Here is a 20424-nt window from a genome sequence, read left to right on the forward strand (position 1 = left end):
GTGTGTGTGTGTGTGTGTGTGTGTGTGTGTGTGTGTGTGTGTGTGTGTGACCAGTGTGGCGGACAAAGGGACAGCTTGGTGGGATCAGTTTTCTCCTTCTGCCTTTACATAAGTCTTAAGGATCAAGTTCAGGTTCTAGGTTTCCATGGCAAGGGCCTTTATCCACCGAGTCATCTCACTGCCCACAAAAATAGTTTCTAAAGATGTGTTTATTTTAGTTATATTATGGATGTTCTGCCTGCATGTATGTCTGTTCACCCCATGCATGTAGTTCCAGAGGGCAGCCAGCAGAGGGCATTGGATTCCCAAGAACTGAAGCCATGTGTTCTTCGCTACCATGTGGACACTGAGCACTGATCCCAGCCCCCCTGCAAGAGGCTCTGCCATTAACTGTTAAAAACTGTTATTAGATTCAGGTGGTGATGGCGCACGACTTTAATCCCAGCACTTGGGAGGCAGAGGCAGGTGGATCTCTGTGAATTCAAGGCCAGCCCGATCTACAGTCTAAGAAAAGAGAGAGAGAGAGACAGAGACAGAGACAGACAGAGAAAGAAAGAAAACTGTTATTAAGTGAAGAACCATCTCTCCAGACCCCCGCAAACATAAACACACAGAGAAATATATAATTTTATGTATGTATTTTTTTCAGGTCTTGAAATTAGAATTAGAGGTAGTTGTGAACTGCGGGTGGTAGGAATTGAACCTGAGTCCTCTGGCAGAGCAACCAGCACACAGCACTTTCGTTTTGCACTTTGTTTGTTTGTTTGTTTTGGTTTTTTGAGACAGGGTTTCTCTGCAGCTTTTTTAGAGCCTGTCCTGGAACTAGCTCTTGTAGACCAGGCTGGTCTCGAACTCACAGAGATCCGCCTGCCTCTGCCTCCCGAGTGCTAGGATTAAAGGCGTGCGCCACCACCGCCCGGCTGCACTTTGTTTATTTTGAAAGATTTCATTTTGTGTGTGTGAGTCTGTGTGCAGATGGCTACAAGAAGACTTCAGATCCACAGGAACTGGATTTCTAGACAGCTGTGAGACTCCCAAGCAGTTGCTGGGCATTGAATTCTGGTCCTCTGTCAGAGAAGACACTCTTTTTTGTTTGTTTGTTTTTGTTTTTTCAAAATAGGGTTTCCCTGTAGCTTTGGAGCCAGTCCTAAAACTAGCTCTTGTAGACCAGGCTGGTCTCGAACTCACGGAGATCCTCTTATCTCTGCCTCCTGGGTGTTGGGATTAAAGGCGTGCGCCGCCACCACCCGGTGCTAAAACATATCAAACTGGCATGTAAAGGCTGCCCATAATTCCTGTGTAAAGCTTGGTGAGTTTGTACATGCGTGTGCTACATGTTCAGCCAAGGTGATTCACAAGCACATCTTCTGTCCCCTCCTGCACTTTCGTGGTTATCCTGGTTTTGTATTCATGGCCAGAATAATCACAGTATTCTGAAACAATTGTTTGGACATTTAGAAAACAGGGCATAAGTTTGTTTTGTATTCTCTAGTCAGAAGCAAAGGCCCCACAGGGAACCTTCAGCAAGCTTCCAGTTTGTAGGAGAAACCAGGCAACTGGAGGTTCTGTTGCCCAACGCGATTACTTCTCTTCCTTTAGAAATGTCTGGAGAACTGGGTGGGAAGAGGAACCAGCCTTTTGGTTGCTGATTTAAGCTCTGGGTGGAATAGAGTATCTATTGTGGAAGTGTATTGTGCAAAAAAGAGAATGGAGCTTTTTGTGAAGAGAGATAAAGAGGTTGTGGGGGGGGGGGGGGAAGGGGAGGATGGGGGAGGAGAAGACCGGCTGGCAGAGAGTTCCTGGAGAGGGGCCTGGGAAGTAACCATCCCGTGGGCAGACTTCAAGCAGGGCCACCCGAAGATCCCAGCAAGCCATCCTCCTTAGCCTGTCCAGTTTGTCCCTGGGTCTGTGAGTCCCCGACCTGTCCTGTACCCAGTGCCACCTTCACATAGGCTCAGGAAACAGTCGTTGTCCTTGAGCATCATGCTAAACCTGAGTACATAGTTGTAGGATTATTCTCCTGAATTTCCCTCAAGCCGTTCAGTAAACAGTCTGAAGAACACAGGTGTAGTAGCTTGCACCAATAATCCCAGCAATTAGGAGGCTGAGGCAGGAGTTCTAGGCCAGCTTGGGCCACAGGGTGAAATTCTACCTGAGAGAGAGAGAGAGAGAGAGAGAGAGAGAGAGAGAGACAGAGACAGAGACAGAGAGAGAGAACCTGATTTCGGATCTCTGGAATGCATTTACAAAGGCGAGGATTTATTGGTGTTTTGTTTTCATGGTTTTGTTTTATTTTTTTTGAGACAGGGTTTCTCAGTCCTGGAACTTGGTGTGTAGATCTGCCTGGCCTCGAACTCACAGAGATCCGCCTGCCTCTGCCTCCCGAGTGCTGGGATTAAAGGTGTGCGCCACCACTTCCTGGCTTGTTTGCAGGTTTTAATTCTTTAAGACAATTTCACTATGCAGTTCTGGCTGCCCTTGAAGTTGCCAAGATCCTCCTGCTTCTGCCTCCACCCCCAGTGGTTCTGCCTACGCTGTATTGGTTCTGTTTGTTTTGAGACCAGGTCTCACTATGTAGCCCTCCCTGGACCTTCCTACGTAGACCCAGCTAACCTCAAATCCACAGAAATCTACATGCCTCTCTCCCTCCAGAGCATGCTGGAATTAAAGGCAAATGTCACCAGGCCTGACCTGCAGATTCTTTAGATATAAACTCTTTTTTGTAATCACATTTTCTACTACTAAACTATTTTTTTTTTTCTTTTTGGTTTTTCGAAACAGGGTTTCTCTAGCTTTGGAGCCTATTCTCTGTAGAGCAGGTCTCAAGTATGGGACACCATAATCCATGTCTTTGTAATCTATTATTTATTTATTTTATTTATGATACAGGAGATTCGGTCTAATACCTCACCCCACCAGTCCTTGAGCCACACGCACCTGACAGGCAAGGTTTCACACCTGTTCTCACAAATAAAACAAGCTAGGTGGTAGGCAGGAGGATTGCTTTGAGTTTAAGTCCAGGTCTAGACACACAGCAAGTCAAGGCCAGTTGAAGCTAAAGAGAACTGGAATCTGTTTTTGTTGTTCCGGGTTTGTTTGTTCCTTTGCTTCGACACAGAATCTCCTTAGACTGTCCAACACAAAATTAACAAACCAATAAAACAAAACAAAAAAACCCTTGCTTTACTTCCGAAAAGGAAAGAGCTCACAGGGCGGCCAGGACGGGGAGAACTTGGGGAGCAGCTAACTTGACCTCCTTGACCTCCACAGGCTAGAATCCCACCTCCCAGCATGCACCAGGTGGAGAGCCACGGCTTCTGGCTTCTGGCTTCTGGCCCTTGGCTATCAGAACCAGTTCCTCTTGGAAACTTCCCGTTCCCGTTTCTCTCTTCGTTCCACTTCCTCTAGATAGCTGGGCTGTTGGCTCCCACCCTTAAGTTACCCAGACAGTTTTCCCGGTACTGAAAAAGAGTTTTAAACAAAGATCTTATTTTCCACCGCAGGGGAAGATCCCAATAAATTTGAAAATGAAGTTGTCATCTGAACCACATTCCCTGTTCCCAAAATGCTACAACTGGAAATTATTCTTATGAACCGGTTACTGAGGATTCTCCAAGGTAGCTTGGGGATAAAAGAGAAAAATCAAAAATAAAGTATCAATTCAGAGGCTAGCACAAAACTCTAGCCATATCTCCCTCAATGTATCCTCTTTTCTCTGACCTCAAAGCTAAGCAGGGCGGGGCCTGGATGGTATGGGAGTGAATGGGAAAAAAACAAAAGAATTTTAACAATGAGAAGCAACAGCTGAGATGGTTCAGTGGTTAAGAGTGTTCACAGCTCTCGCACAGGATTCAGGTTCTATTCCCACCGCCCACTTGGGCGTGCACAGATACTTCTAACTCGAATCCCGGGGACCTGGTGTCTTCTTCGGGCCTACGTGGGCACTGTACACACATGTCTGTTCAAAGACATACAGTCATCCACACAAAAAAATAAATGTTTTTAAAGCAAAAAGAGGGCAGATGATCTAACCCAGTGGTAGGGTTCTTGCCTAGCGTGTGCAAGCTCCTAGTTCAATTCCAGTGTTACAAAAAATAACATAAAAATAGAACTATATCTAAACACACACACACACACACACACACACACACACACAGGTTGGGCTGGGCTGTGGTAGCACGTGCCTTTAATCTCAGCAATTGGGAGGCCGAGGCAGTCAGATCTTTGTGAGTTCAAGGTCGGCCTGGTCGACTGAGCAAGTTCCAGAGTAGTCAGGGCTACACAGAGAAGCCCTGTCTCAAACAAAACAAAAAGAAAACCAGGAGGTAGAAGCTATTAAATTTCCCTTTTTAAAATATTTAAAATAAAAAAATTTAAATGTTTTTTATTTAAAATTAAAAAAAAACCTTTTGTTAGTTTGCTTGTTTTTTGAGACAGGATTTGTCTGTAGGTTTGGAGCCTGTCCTGGAAACTAGCTCTTGTAAACCAGGCTGGCCTCGAACTCACAGAGATCCCCCTGCCTCTGCTTCCCGAGTGCTGGGATAAAATATACTTTTAAAGACTTATTTTTATTACCATATGTTATGGTTTTGGTCCCTGTCCCTTTAAGAGACGAGCCACGCCCACTCCCTCCCCCATCCGCTGAGGCAGGCTGATCTTCAGCTTCCTGCCTGAGCTTGCTCTCTTTTCCATCTTCCTCTCGGAGAGGCAGCTTTGCCTCTGCCTCTCTCCCCACTTCTCTGCTTCCCCCTGTCTCTCTCTCTCTCCCTCTCCCTCCCTCTCCTTCTCCCTCTCCCTCTCCTTTCCCCCCTTCTCTTCTTCTTCCTCTTTTCCTGCCCCCCTCCTGTCCCTTCACCCCACTGTGGAACACCCCCTTCCCACGCACGTGGTCGAGTCCTGGGTTCCTCCCTCCTACTCTGCAGTAAACACAAGCCGCAGGAAGAAACACAACACCATATATATAGTGTATATATAGTGTTTCATTGCATATATGTCTGTATCATATGTTACAGTGGATCCCCCCCCCCCCGTGACTGCCATTACATAATGACCAACATGTGGGTACAGGGAATCGAACCCAGGTCCTCTGGAAGATCTGCAAGAGCTCAGAACCACTGAACCAACTCTCCAGACCAAAGTTCCCTTAATCTGTAGTATCAAATTATTGTCCAGGCTTTGCATCAACTTGCCTTCCCATCATAATTTGTATAATCATGGTCTTATTTATTATTCATTTGTTTAAGGAAGCAGGCTATTGCCTGTTTATAGCTCTTATGAAATTTTCTGTGGCAGATTTTTCTTCCTCTTTTTTTCTGGGGGTGGGGTGTGTGTGACATTAGCTCAGGCTAGCTAGCTAGCTTTAAACTATGTGCTTGAGGGTGGTGGCCTCAAACTCCTGAGTCCCCTGTCTCTACCTCCTGAGTACTGGGATTGCAGACATGCACCACCACATCCCATTTTGCTAGTTTTCTTTTGTTTGGGGGGAGGGGAAAGGGGAAACAGCCACTTTTAGCCCGGGTTAGCCCCAAACTCACTAAGCTAAGAGTAGCTTTGTAGACCAGGCTGACCTCAAACTCAGAGGTCCATCTGCCTCTGCCTCCCCAGGTGCTGGGATTAAAAGTGTGTGTGCCACCATCCAGCACTCGGGAGGCAGAGGCAGGTGAATCACTGTGAGTTTAAGACCAGCCTGGTCTACAAGAGCTAGTTCCAGGACAGGCACCAAAGCTACAGAGAAACCTTGTCGCAAAAACAAACAAACAAAAAAACTAAAAAAACAAAACAAACAAACAAAAACCCCAAACCAAACACACACACATGTAACCCCGCCGGCAAGGTCAGCTATTCAGGGTTCTCTAACCTGAAGGGGCGCTAACCTGCAAGACATGAGCTAAAAAGAGGAAGGAAACCAAGCAAGATTCTATTGTCAAGGTCTCCATTTATTGGGGTGAAAGTTATAGCTTATATACCCTTGAATGGGGTGGAGGTAGGTAGGCAGGAACTCTGCTGGGGTAACTGAAGGTTATTAGCCAGCACCTGGAGTAAGGCGAAGCATGTGATCCATTAACATTGGAGTAAGGGGCGGTTCAGTTAACAGATGTGATCCATTAGCATTGGAGTAAGGGGTGGGTTCCATTAACAGATAGCTCTCAAGATAGTTGGGATGAGGGGTGGGATCTCTGTAAACATCCTTAGGGCAATGACCTCTGCTATCCCTGTAAGGATGATGGTCCCTGACAAATCTATCCTTAGGAAAATGGTCCTTGACACACACACACACATACACACACACACACACACACACACACACACAAAACCCCAAAACAAAAAAACACCTACTTTCAAGTTTCAGCTCAGGATGACTTTGGGGCTTCTGAGTCATTGGAAGAGAGTTGTGTGTCACCTGCCATAGAAACAGCTGATGGCTCTCTAGTGTCAATGTGGAAGATTCTCTTCCGCTTGGCTATTTGACTAAATGGCAATGTCTTGAACCTGAGCTATCCCTGGGATCTACTGACATCCAAAGAGCCTTTACAGTTTGCAAGATACAGCATCCTGTGTTTTCTGTTGCTAGTTACCTGGTTTCATTCCATTTCATCGCAGCCACTCCAGGAAACGACATTAATTAGTTAATAAGATGTTAGAGTAGAAGGTGGGGCATCTGCCCAGACAGGTTCTTTTAGGAGGCGGGTGTGTAAGGATGAATGACAGCACTGATCCTGACGGGGGAAAGACTTGGGAGGTGGTGTACTGGATTTCAAGGTTATCCTTAGCTAAACACAGCAAACATGAAACTAGCCTGGGTTACAGGAGACCTTGTCTGAGAGGAAGGGAGGCGGAGACAGAGAAATTCCTGAGGGACACTCGCTCCTATGAAAAGAGATAAACCAGGCCAGGCACAGAAATCCCAGCCTTAGCTGTAAATTCTGGCTTAGTTATGGTAAAGCCCCCTCGAAGCCTGGCACAAAGAATGTTGTACGAGAATGTGCACCTGGCCAGGCGTCAGTCTGGCAGAGGCAGGAGGATCTTGAGAGTTCCAGCCCAGCCTGGGTTACTAGTGAGTTCAAGGCCAGCCCGAGACACCCAAGGGCTGGTGAAATGGGCCAGCAGCTAAAGGTAACCAAAACCAAGGCTGGTGACTGGCGTTCCATCCCTGGGACCTGTATGGTGGACTGCATGCACACATCCCAACAAAATAAATAAACAATGCTATAATAAAATAAAGGGTATCTATAGCCTTTGAAAATACAAACAATAAAAAAAGGAATGCTTATCCTAGCAGTTTTATAACACTGAAAACCTGCACACATCCCACCATCTAACAATTTGTATACATATATACTATGGAATAGTGTAATTTGTTATGAACGATACTGTGGGTGTTAACAGACAGGAAAAGGTATTTGTGACATATTACTTGATCAGACTGATTACATCTCAGTTATGCGATGCGGTTTTGTTAAATTTACTTTTCAATCCCATTTATTTATTGTATTGTAATTATATTTATTTATATGTGTATATGGTCTATGCATGTGTGCTCTGTGTGTGCATGCTGATGTCAATTGTCTTCCTCTATAGTTCTCAACTTTTTTTTTTCCTTCAAGACTGGGCTTCTCTGTGTAGCTCTGGCCATCCTGAAACTCACTGTGTAGCTCTAGCCAGCGTGGAACTCTGTGTTCTGTAGACAGAGATCTGGCCTTGAATTCAGAGGGATTAAAGGCAAGCGCTACTACTTCCAGAAACTTTATTTTTAATGTTCATGTGTATGTCACCTGCATGTAAGTGTTCTCAAAAGCCAGAAGAGAGCATTAGCTCTCCTGGAGCTGGGGTTGCAGGTGTTTGTGAGCTGCCAGATGTGGGTGCTGGGAATCAAACATAGGTCCTCTACAAGAGCAGGAAGCCCTCTTAATGGCTGAGCCATCATTCCAGGCTAACATTTATAGGTTTATAGGTGTGTGTGTGTGTGTGTGTGTGTATATACATATATACACATATATAGCCAGTTATTTAACAATATTTAATTAATTTATTTGTTATTGTTACTTCTTTACTTATTTGGTTTCTTGAGACAGAGTATCTCTGTGTAGTTTTGGAGCCTGTCCTGGAACTTGCACTGTAGACCAGGCTGGCCTCTGCCTCCCAAGTGCTGGGATCAAAGGTGTTTACTGGCTTATTTAATGTAGTTTTATTATATGCCTCTACATGTAAATATGGGGAAGTGGAATGCCCACGACTATACACTAACATATAATGTCTCTCTGTGGGTTTTCCAGCTGTTCCCAGGTGATTTCCAGTTTTGTCACAATGTATCTGTGCTATGAGAAGAGAAAAAGTCAGGTGTGGGGTTGGGCACACCTGGAATCCTAGCTCTTGGGATACAAGGTCAGGTCAGCAAGTTTGAAACCAGCTTGGGCTCCATGAGACCCAGAATTGGGGAGAGAGAGGGGCATTTGTAGGCAAGAGGGAAGGGGCAGTCTGGAGATGTGTACTTGGCATGCAGGAGGCCCTGGGTTCCCAATACTGCGGTAAAATCAACTACAATATAGAAATGCACAGCCTCCACAGTGGAAGGTGTGGGGCACTGGTGTCTGCCTGGATTCTTGGATCCACAGGGCATCCTGTTGCTGTGATGTTCATCTGCAGTGTACCTGGAGAGCCCTGGCAGAGGGCTAGGAGTCTTACAGAGGTTTAACTGGACTCTGGAGAACTCAACAATCCTTTCCCACTCCGTGTGAATCACCCTCTGTTTGTGCCCTGCTCCTAGGAATCTTTGCTGGTTTCCCAGGACCCCATCTTCCTCTGATTCCTACTGGTTCCTCAGGCAGGCTAGAACTCCATGGACCAGGCTGGGCCTTTGTGCACAGTTAGTTCCGGTCATGCTCCTGAGATGACATCCTGGCCCTCTGGATCAAATGTGGGTGTTTCCCTGCCAGCCACCTCCTGGGACAAGGTATCTTTGAAGAAACATTTCAGCAGCAGCTGGCTCTTGGCCTGTAAGTCACTATGATTTTCAACCCAGCTTCTCATTTCCAGGTTGCAAGGACACCTCCCCGACACTCCTTCATTTTATAGCAACAGTGAATAAAAGCTGCCATATATTGCAGGTGCTTATGCAGCAAACCGCACAAAAGGTGTGTGCTCTTTTTAAGTTTCACTGCACACTGGGAAGCAGGTATTTTCTTCTCTATCTTATTTAACTTATTTATTTTTATTTTATGTGCGTTGGTGGTTTTTTACTTGGATGTTGGGTCCCCTAAAACTGGAGTTTCAGACGGTTGTTAGCTGCCATGTGGGTGCTGGGAATTGAACCTGCATCCTCTGGAAGAGCAGTCAACGCTCTTAATCACTGAGCCATCTCTCCAGCCCCGCTTCCCTATCTTCTACATGAGAAGATCAGTGGTTGACTCAGCCCTACAGGTCTATGTCGCATAAGTCTGGGCGCTTGAACACACGACACTCACAGGTCTAACCCCCTCCCCCGACTTTTATAGCCTCTCCTCAATATTTTGAAACAAGGTCTCACTATGTGGCCTAAGCTGGCCTTGAACTTAAGATTTTTATGTTGGTAGCTCTGAGAATACAACACAAGACCCCACACATTCTAGATATAGTGCTCTACCACTGAGCTATATTCCCAGCCCTCTTTCTTATAATTTATTTTGAGACATGGTCTCCATATGTTGCCCAGGCTGGCCTTCAAATTTTGATCCTTCTGCCTATATCTCCCCAGTAGCTAGAACTTACAGCTAGTTACTTACTTTTGATTCTGTCTCTTTATAAACAGGAGCTTTCTGTGCCGTCCAGGCTGGCCTCAAACTCACAAGATCCACCTGATTCCACCTCAGAGTGTCAGGGTTATAGGTCGTTAAAGGTGTGTACAGTCGTCATGCCTGACTTCAGTTACCTCCATTTTTATAAGGCAGGAAACTGGGGCTACATTATTTACTGAGCATATTAATCATGTGAGTTGAGGAAGCTGGCAAGTAAAATGGAATAGACTTTGAACATTTCCCTGACACTAATCCTGTCCTCCACTGTGCCCATAACCATCCTCATTCCCCAGCATGCACTCTATAGTGCTGCAAGTACTTGAATTCATCTCTTTTTTCCCCTCTATATAATCGTGCCTGGCTTGTAACTCATTATGTAGACCAGGCTACCTCAAAGTCACAGAGATCCACCTGCTTCTTCCTCTGTTTCCCCAGTGCTGGGATTAAAGCATATCACCAGGCCTGGCTGCTAGAACTCAATAGTTTCTAGAATTTAGAATGTCCTTGTCCTCTTGTCCTTTTTTTTTTTTTTTTGTCCTGCAGGCAAATTGTTCCCTCCCACTTTTTTTTTTTTTTTTTTTTTGTTGTTGTTGTGGTGATGGTGGTGGTGGTGGTTTTGAGACAGGGTCTGCCTGCCTCTGCCACCCAAGTGGCTAGGATTAAAGGCCTGGTGCCACCACACCAGGCTCCCTCCTGTGCTTTTGACTGACACAGCCCTACTTATCTAGAAGTGACCTTCAGGAAGCGTCCACAGACCACCCTTGTGCTCTAAGATGCTTCCTCACACTGCACTCAAATTGTCTGTTGTTCCCACCCCCATCCCCCAGCATTTTTTATCTTTTTGAGAAGGGGTCTCTTGTAGCCAGCCTTAAACTTCTGACCTTCCAGACTGAGATTATAATCATGTACAACAACCGTGCCTCTCCCTTTTTAGTTTTGTTGACACAAGGTCTTGCTCTAATGGTCCTGGCTATCCCGATATTTAGAACGTAGGTATGATGGCTTTAAACTCCTGACAATCCTCCTGCCTCAGTTTCCCGAGTGCTGGGATTACAAGCATGCATGATGCCTGGCTCTGAGGCCCAGCTCTCTCCTGCTCCTCTACCAGTTTCCAAGGAGCCCGACTGGCTGGTGGTTAAGTCTTTAGGACCGGGCTGAGGGGTTGGCACTAAGCAGGTACATAGCGGATGTAGTTGAATGAACGACTCAGAGATGACTTTGTCTCTTTTTTGGAGGCTATGGCTTGGGTATTCTGAAAAGGGTCAGGTAATGACAGAACTGTGGCTTCCGGCATTCCCTACTACAAGGGTGTACTGGGAAGTCGCTGGGGTCACGAGAGAGGCCCCAATGTGCTGAGCCTGAAATCATGGGGTCGTTCTTGCTGAACCAACTCTCTGGCTTCTGTTTTCTCACTCCTTGCCAGAAATAAATCATGTTCTGAGTGACTGGAGTCATTGCTCACAGCTCCGTGAGCTGGTGTAGGGTGGGGCGAGGGGCAGTGGCCTTGGGGCTCCTGTCAGCGAAGGCCCAGGCCTTTGGGCTGGGGGGAGGGGAAGGAGTGGCTGGTCCCATCCCTAGGAGGCTGCAGTCATTGGGGGAGAGACAATGGGGCTCAGCGTCTGCTCCTAGCTGGGAGAAGGGACCCTCCAGTGAAAAGCCAGGGAGAGCAGGGAAGTGTGGGAGGAATTGATGAGAAGGGGTGGAGCCAAGGAGATGCAGCCCGGAGGAAGGAGGGAAGGGAAAGGAAGAGCGCAGGGAGGGGAGAGGATCCAGGCTTCTCTTCGGCTCGGTGACCTGGTCCGGAGCCGCAGCTTCCCTCGCTTTGTCTGGGCCCGCCGAGACCTCAAGTTTCTCGCCCAGCTGCAGCCCCAGTCCAAGGGCCAGGCATCCAGCAGGTGCTCAATACTTACTTGGGAAAATAAGAAATGTGGCCAACTTTGCTCTGGGAACTTTTCCCCCGTGTTGTCTCCACTCCTCCGGAGAAGCCGAGGACAGAGCTGGTCTTGGGAGTACGTCCAGGCGCCCCATGAATAATTGACCCTTGGTGGCGACACTGCCCGGCTCTGTCCGCGGGCTCTGTACCCGCCCTGCGTCGGAGTCGAGCGGCGCAGCTGAGTGGCGGGTGTCCGGGAGGTTGGAGGCGGGGTGTCCGGCCTGTCCCAGAGCTGGGAGGAGGCCAGGCTATGCTGAACCCCGGGCCCCGCAGGGAGCCACAAGGGCCCAGACCTCAGCTAACGACCACGCCTCGGCGCCCCCAGCCGTGCACCCCGGGACCTAACCCAGGCCATGGACTTGGGGAGGCCGCGAAGGGCTGAACTCCTCTGAACCCCTTCGCACCCGGGTCCCAGAGATCGCAGCCGGAGCTGTTCCCTCGAGTCTGACCGTCCAGGGCTCTGAACAGCTGTTTAAAGACGCTTTACTGTTCAGGGCTCTGCGGCTACGTTTGCTTCAAGCCCATCTGCCCACTTAAAAAATACATTAAGTGAAGAGCAAACCCCCCGCCCCCAGTTTTCACCCCTGACTGGGGAGGGGGCGGACTCAGAGCCCCTACCCGTATTTCGGAAGGACGGGGCTCCTAGGGACTCCCCCGGACTCCCATCCCAAAGGCTCTTCTTTGGGATAGGACACCCCAGGCTTGGGGGCTGTTCTCTCGGGCCCCCTTTGTGCCTGGTAGGGACAGCCCCCCATTTCCATTCGAGGTTCTGACGCTCCCTTCTCCCCCGCTTGTTAATCTTTGTTCCCCTTTTCTGCTGAGAGGAGGGAAAAAAAGAGGGAGAGGGAGAAAGAAAAGAAGGAAAAAGGCGTGACTCGATTTTCAAACGAAACTCCCACAGCAAACAAAACCCTTTTAGAGAAATAAGAAAGGAGGAAGGAGGAAGAAAAGAGGAAAGGGGAAGAAAAAAAAAAGAAGCCTCCAGGCTTGCAATTCGAGTAGCAGAGTTGCACCGAAAGAAAAGAAGAAAAATCCTCTCTGCGGTAGAAAGAGAAAAAGAAAACTTGGGCCGACAAGAGGGGGGTGTTGGGGGGGTGGAAGGAAGTGAGAAAACAAAAGAGAGATAAAAGGGCTGCTTTTCTGTCTCTCTTCCTCTGCGAGCTGGCTTAGGAGGAGCTGTTTAGCATCCCTTCACGTCAGCCCTGCCTCATTCCCTTCTTCCAGGGAGGGAGAGAGCGCGAGCGAGCGAGCGAGCGAGCGCGAGAGAGAGCAGGAGGGAGAGAGAGAGAGGGGGAGAGAGAAAGAGAGGAGCCGGAGGGAGGGTGGCAGAGCAGGGCGGGCGCGCGTGGAGGCGGCGCGCAGCAGCAACCCGGGCGGTGGGCAGCAGGAGCCCCCGGCCCGCCCGCCCCGGCCAGCCGAGGGCCCCCAGCGCCAGGAGCCGCGCCCGGACCCAGGGTGAGTGTCCCGCGCGGCCCACGGCCCCGCCAACCCCCCGGCGGCCCGCGGCGGGGTGGCTGGGGGCGCGGGGGTGGGTCGCTGCGGCCGCGGTCGACCCGCCCCCCGCCTCTCCCCGGGGACGGCGGCGCGCAGGCCCGCAGCCGCGCTGCAAACATGTCGTCTTTTCCTTTCACTTCCACATTCCCTCATGCCAGAGAGCTGGAGCGAGAGAGGGAGAGCTGGGGAAAGAGGGAGAGATGGCGTCTGGGGGGGGGGGGAATGAAGAGGGGGGAAGGGAAGGAGAGAGAGGGAGGAGAGCGCGCGAAGGGAGAGAGAGAGAGAGAGAGAGAGAGAGAGAGAGAGAGAGAGAGAGAGAGAGAGAGAGAGAGAGAGAGAGAAAAGCAGAGGCAGAGAGAGGCAAAATGAAAGGAAAGCGCGGCGGCGGCGCGGGAGGCCGGGGAGGCGGCGGCGGTCTCCGGCCCGCACGTGGGTGTCGCGGCGCTCGGGGACGCTCCCCCCGCACCCGGCCCGGGACTCAAAGTTTCACCCCTCGCCGCCCCGCCCCTGCGGCTGCCCACAAACTTTTTACTCCGGGAGCCGGTGGGGTGGCCGCGCGGCCGGGCCAGCGGGGGTGGCGAGGGAGCAGCGCGCTGCTGGGGTGCCGGGCGCCCCTCGAGGTCAATGGGGGTCTCCAGCCGGGTGCCGCGGGCCCCAGGTCGCCCTCGGTAGCCCCGGCTCGGACCTGTTGAAGGCGCTCGCCCGGTGCAGGGAAAGGGTGGGCAGATCCCCATGGCTTGTCTGGAGCCTCCCGTGGCTCGTCCTCCCTTCCTCGCCGCCCCCTCTCCCTCTCCTCGCGGTCATTTTCCTAATTGGACGGAGCTGTGGGGCGTGATCGTCGGCGTCAGATCGAGGAGCCCCCAGAATTCGGTGGTCTTCCTTCCCCGACTCTCAGACCCTACTGAACCGGCCTCGGTGTTACCCCCACCCCGAGCTGCGGACTTGCTAACTCGTGCGTAGCGGGGTTGTTGGTTTTCTTTTCTTTTTTTTCTCTCTCTCTTCTCTCTTTTTTTTTACTTGCCTTTTAAGATGACTTTTATGGTCCCTGCAACTGCTTCCCTCCAGTCTAAACTGTAGTTTGGGAAGATTTAAGAGGCCAGGGAGGTGCTCGTGTGGCCTTTAACTAATCCAAAACGGTCATTAATGTATCTCTACGCCCTGCGAGATGGTTCCGGCCAGGCCATGCAATAGCCTGGGTGTGTTTTCACCCGGACACTGCGGAGTTCCTCCACAATCTTAGCGGCCAGCCTGCCAGTGAGGGGACACTTGACCCGCGGGCCCAGTGCCCTATCTTCGAAGGGCACCCTGGGCGTCTTTCTTTCCATTTACAATGGAAACTGTCCGCCACTGTCCACCTGAAGCCGTAACTAGTCCCTGTGGGTACCTCGGAAGCTCACAAAACTCCCCCACAGGTGGGAGGAGGACTTTGTGCTGTTGGGGGTCATCCAGCCAGCTTTGACGCTGCCCTCTCAGCGTTGCCTTTTGTGCGGGTGTAAGTAAAAGCAGTCAAAGTTCATGTCTGCCAAAGAGAAGAGCTGGTGTGTGGGAACAGGGGGCGGGGGAGGGCTTGTATCACCTTACTAGGGCTCTTCAAAGGTTCAGGGAGCTGGTGTGGGAAAGGGGGAAAAGGTCTGGTCCTTCACCGTCTTTAGATTTAAGAAAGTGTATTGTTATCAAAGCTGATGGGCCTGTCTGGTTTTTATTTTGAGAGGTCGTGTGACCATCGCTTCTTTACTTGTTTCAAAGCAAACTTAGCTTTGAGAGCTTGGCTCGGTGGTTTGGTCTGCTCCCCTCTCATCCCACACCCTAACCCCGTGCCAGGCACCTGCTGTTCTTGGAGCACAACCTTGAATTGATGGTGCACAGTTCCAGCCACCTTGTGGAGCTGGCTTTGCTGCCTGAGGGAGGGCACTGGGTAGAGCTTGGGGTAGGGTGAAATGGACAGGTGGATCCTATCTTGTTCCTCTAGTCTGGTCTGGTTTCCTGCATGACATTGTGCCAAGAGTTTCAGTGAGTTTCACGGGGACAGACTGACTTCTCGGTTGCCTCGCTGTGTGTCTTCTTCAAGCTGTTCTGAGCTGACCCTTGGGCCCATGGTGTATGAGGCATTTATTTCGTGCTCTTTTGTCACAACGAGGCATTTTATTTTAGGATCTCTGACTAGAGACAAGGAGACAGACAAGGTCTGGAACATCTTTTGGGTTGGAGGAAAGAGTAATGGGCATCACCAGAGAGTTTGCATAGCTTCTGGTTTGCCTTGTGGCCTAGAAACCTCTCTAGCAAGGCTGATCTTGGGAAGCAGCTAACGACTATTTCCTTCTTTTTTGAGACTGAGTCTCACTACATAGTCCAGACTGGCCTTGAACTGGTGATCTTCCTGTCTCCCGAGTGCTGAGACTAGGCGTGTGCCATCACGCCTTGCTCTGGCATAGCTTGTTTCTAGAAGGTATAAGTTACCTGTGGGTAACTAACCCCTTTGGGGGTTGCATATCAGATATTTTACATTATTATTCTTTTTAACTTTTATTTATTGGTTTTTCGAGACCGAGTTTCTCTGTGTAACAGCCCCAGCTGCCCTGGAACTAGCTTTGTAGACCAGGCTGGCCATGAACTCAAAGAGATTTGTCTGCCCGCCAAGTGCTACTGAGATTAAAGGTGTGTGCCACCCTTGCCTGGCCTATATTGCAATTCTTTGGTTTTTTGAGACAGGGTTTCTCTGTGAAATAGCTCTAGCTGTCCTGGAATTAGCTTTTGTAGACCATGCTGGTAAAGACGTGTGCCACCACTGCCCTGCATGATTCTTAACAGTAGTCAAATTACAATTATGAAGTAACAGTGAAATAATTTTATGGCTGGGGGGGTCACCACAGCATGAGACACTGTATTAAAGGGTTGCACCCTTAGGCAGGTTGAGAACCACTGAATAGTTAGAAAACTAAAAGGAAGCATCTATTGCATCTCAGAGGAAACAGGTGAGGGGCCCACCACTCCCCACACACTGGTGGTGCAGGTTCCTCCTTTGCCGCAGTCACCCACAGGTCCCTCACGCCTTACCAGGGCTTGGCCCCACGCAAGCTCACTCAGTTCGCAAAAGGGAAGGATCCCACCTCTGCTAGGTCTCTGTTAAAGATGGTCAAACCATTGCTTTGACTTCAAAACTAGAAGATCTCAGAGACTGCTTAAAAACATCCAAGACAGAGCGCCCATTGACCTAACAGTCAATAGCAGGTGTGTGTGTGTGTGTGTGTGGTGTGTGTGTGTGTATCACTCATGAGCCCCCGGGATCTGTTCCCAGCACTTCCCACAAGGCCTCTACCTTGACTGCTGCTACGGCTTCCCTTCCCGGCCACACATCCTTCAGAGAACATGGCCATGAAGACATGGCGCCAACCAGGGGCTTGTAGTGCCTGTGCAGGCCAGGGTAAAAAGGCCTTATTTTCTAGGTATGCCGTCCTTGCTGCTCTGGGGGACTGGGCAGGCCAGGACAATTATCAGGAGAGCTTGCTATTTTAACACCAACCTCTTTAAAGCCCTGGCAGTTCAGCGGGGTGGAAGTTTAGTCATAGTCATCGGGATGTCCCTAAATTACTGGGTTTTGATCTGGAATACTTTCTTCATACTTTGTACTTGTGCGTGGTTTATTTAGGGTTGGCTGGAGGGGAAGAATGGGGACAGAAGGAAGGGCCTCAGCTAGCTGATCTCCATTCAGGGTTTAGATCTGCTAGCATATCTGTTTAGTGGAGCAGAGAGCTTGGCTCTACATGGATTTTCCCCTACCAATCTATTTATTATTGATTTATTTATTGCTTATTTGCTTTGCCCATTGCTAAGCCCATGTGAGACTAATATACAGTTGGCCTTTCATAAATACTTGTTGAATGATGTACTGGGCATTAGGAAAAGCATTGCCCTCCCAGGAGTAGCCCAGAAATGACACACAGAGGCAGGGACAGGGAGGTGATTGATGGGAACTGCAGAGTTGTGCTGTGATTCATTGTCTCACACAAGCTCCAGACAGGTAAGGCAGGAGGGGGCTGGGAAGAGTGGATCCTGAATGGGTGGAGCCACAGGGTGGAGAATTCTGCAAAACAATAGAGAGGTTTTGAATTGGACTGGAGACTCTGGGAGAATAATACAGTCAGGTGTTCCGGGCCAGGATTATGCTGAAGTATATATCTATATCTATATCTATATCTATAATCTCCCATAGTCCTTGTCAGGTGCAGGCAAACACATTGCTGTTGCTCTCATTTGGTAGCCTGGAAAACAGCCCAGAGGAGTCAAGGCACTTGTCTGGGGCCTCAGAGCTAGCTAGTGTCTGAGCCAGGCAGAGTGGCTTCTGACTTCGCTTCCCTACAATAACAACGTGGCCAGACCTCTACTCGTACAAAGGAACTGGGTCTTCAGCTTTTGGGTTCTTCTGAAAGGACAGTGGAAGAGAAGCCGAGAAAAACGTTGTCAGTCTGCCGCAGAGAGAGGGTCCTCACTGCCTGATGATGGCTCGGCCCATGAAGGCTGAAAGGGTGGGCTTGTTTTTCAGGCTCTAATTACTCCCCAGTAGCAGTCCCAGATCAGGACTATTTTTTGTACCTGACAAGAATTTAGGATGCATGTGCACATGTATGAACACGGGTGATGCCTGAATTGAATCCAGGGTTTTGCACATGTGCAGAACCACTGAGCTACACCCCTACCCGATTGGAGTACATTTACGCTGGTGGGAATTTTAAAGCTAAGGACTGTACTGTTGAGGGCTGGGCAAATGGCTCAGGCAGGAAAGTGCTTGCCTTGCAAACAGGAGGACCAGAGTTAGAGGGTCAGCACCCACATGAAATCCATGGTACATACTTGTAACTCTAGAATTGGAGAGTTGGAGACAGGAGGGTTTCTGGGGCTTACTGGGTAGGCACCCTAACTAATCCAGGAGACCATATCTCAAAACCAAGTGGACACCACCACTTGCATGCAGACGTGTATGTGCACCTACACACAAATGCACCCACATATAGGAACACACACGAAAGAAAGGTCACCATTGGCTTTGGGAATCTCCAGATGTCCCACACATACAGGCTAGTCTGCTAGCCCAGCGTGGTCCAGACCAGCGCAGCTGCCAGTGTCTGGGCAGTCTATGGTGTTCTAGGCACTATGCTGACCCGTTCTCCTGGAGCTTGAAGTCTGTCTGGGAGACAGACATTAAACGAATAATTACACAAATACTCTTTAATTACAGTTATTATAAATGCTTCAAAGGAAAAAGTTCAGAGGCATAGGAGGCAATAATTAGGGAGGGAGGAGCGAAGGGACGGTCCCTGAAGAAAGGGCATTGGAAACAGCCTCCTGACTGGGAAGGAGGGCTTTAACTAGGGTGGTATACATTGTTGTCTTTTCTTTCTTTGGAAATAGAAACAGTAAAGAAGAGAAAGGCACTCTGGGTAATAATGCACAGGTTTAGACAGCTGGTACCCGTCTGACTGAAAAGCCTTTATAAACATTTTATTTCTTTTTATTAAAGATTTTATTTAATTTTATGTGCATTGCTATTTTGTCTGCATTCGTGTCTGCATTAGGGTGTTGGATCCCCTGGAACTGCAGTTCCAGATGGTTGTGAACCGCCATGCGGATGCTGGGAATTGAACCTGGGTCCTCTGGAAGAGCAGCCCTTGCTCTTAACCGCTAAGCCATCTCTCGATCCCCCAAACATTTTATTTCTTCATTATATATGCGTTTGGGCACAAGAATGCCATAGCACCTTGTATGGAATCAGAGGACAATTTTGTCCTTCCATCATGTGGATCCTGGGGGATTGAACTCAGGTCGTGGGGCTTGACAGCAGGTGCCTTAGCCTGCAAAGTTATCCTGCTGACAGCTCCTCTCTCCTCTTGGTGGGTTTCTGTTTGCTTGTTTTTAGTAACTAAGGCTGGCCTCAATTGCTGTGTAGCTGAGAGACTGGCCTTGAACACCCAATCCTCCTCAAGCAGCTCCCAATGCTGGGATTGCAGGCGTGTGCCACCAAACCCTGGTTGCCTTACGTTCGCAGCCACCCTCCTGCCTCGCAGCCACCCTCCTGCCTCTGCTTCCTCAGTGTTAGGATTACAGGCACACTTCACCAGGCCTGGCTTGGTCTGTTCACTTGGACATGAATCTTGCTGTTCTCTATGTGGTTGATGTACCAGCACCATCAGCATTATCTGGGACCCTGGTAGGAATGCAGACTCCTGGGCCCCTCGGCAGGTTTGCTGAGCCTGCATTTTAACAAGAGCGCCCCAGAGGTGGCACAGGTGGACACAAGACCGGAACTGGAAGGTTATTAAGTTTTGCAGGCAAGGGGCGGTGTGACCTGGAACACCGGCTCTGCCAAGTAGCAGGGAATTAGGCAATTTCCCAGGGCCCTTCTGGCGTTTCTGACCTTTAGGTTTGGAGCTTTGTGCTATTTGCAAGCCTGTTGAGGGCCAGGGTCAGCGCCACTACTGCCTCCACCGCTGCGCCCTGCAGCTTTCACCCGTGGGGAACTCCTCTTTCACTTTAGGAAAGCACTCAGTACCCTTAGAGCTTTTGTGACATGGATCAGGAAGATGTAAGAGGTATTGGAGCTTTGTGGCACGGACTGTACTCAGGGAGACTGAGCCTAAGTAGGGAAAACTGGCAAGGTCAAAGGGCTTTAGGGAAGAGAGAGGTAAGGTTTCTGCCAGAAGTGGAAGTTAAAGGGGGGGAGGGCGGGGAACCTGCTCAGTTGTTCATGGGTGGGAACTTGGTCCCTGGCTCCCTGAAGTCATTTCAGGGAGGACTAGACAGGGTCCTTTATTTCCTGCAGTTGGGATGGGGTTTTTACTGGAGCCATGCAGGTTTTGTATGTGGTGTTTTGGAAGAAGACTACTCATTAGCATCAGAGGAGCCCTTGGCTCTGACACAGTGTTTCTCAGCCTGTGGGTCTTGTCCCTACCCAGGGGTCACATTTTAGATGTTTACATTACGATTTAGAATAGTACTGAAGTTACAGTTACGAAGTAGCAATGAAATAATTGTATGTTGGGGTCACCATGACACAAGGAACTGTATTACAAGGTCGCAGCCTTAGGAAGGTTGAGAACCACTGGTCTAAGCTAAGCTGCTGGCGATAGAACCCAGGGTCTCTTACGTGCAAAGCCAGAGAGAGCGTCACCGCTGGCTACAGCTGTAGCCCTTTTCTTTCACTTTCATTTTTAAAAAAATGATTGTGTGGGGGAG

General features: G+C 49.4%; 1 protein-coding gene across 3 annotated transcripts in view; it reads left to right on the forward strand.

Annotated features, from left to right (window-relative positions):
- The first annotated feature begins 12996 nt into the window (after positions 1 to 12996).
- Positions 12997 to 20424, forward strand: part of Znf710 (zinc finger protein 710) — a 67241-nt gene continuing 59813 nt past the window's right edge. Inside the window, exon 1 of one of the 3 annotated variants that reach the window (XM_038313513.1) lies at positions 12997 to 13158. The gene's annotated coding sequence lies outside the window, so the exon portion shown is untranslated. Of the gene's footprint in view, positions 13159 to 13746; positions 14150 to 14208; positions 14690 to 20424 lie in introns of those variants that run through there. The other 2 variants (XM_038313512.1, XM_038313511.1) reach the window with 2 other exon arrangements.

This window comes from Arvicola amphibius, chromosome 12 (genome assembly GCF_903992535.2).
Source record: "Arvicola amphibius chromosome 12, mArvAmp1.2, whole genome shotgun sequence".
NCBI classification, from domain to species: domain Eukaryota; kingdom Metazoa; phylum Chordata; class Mammalia; order Rodentia; family Cricetidae; genus Arvicola; species Arvicola amphibius.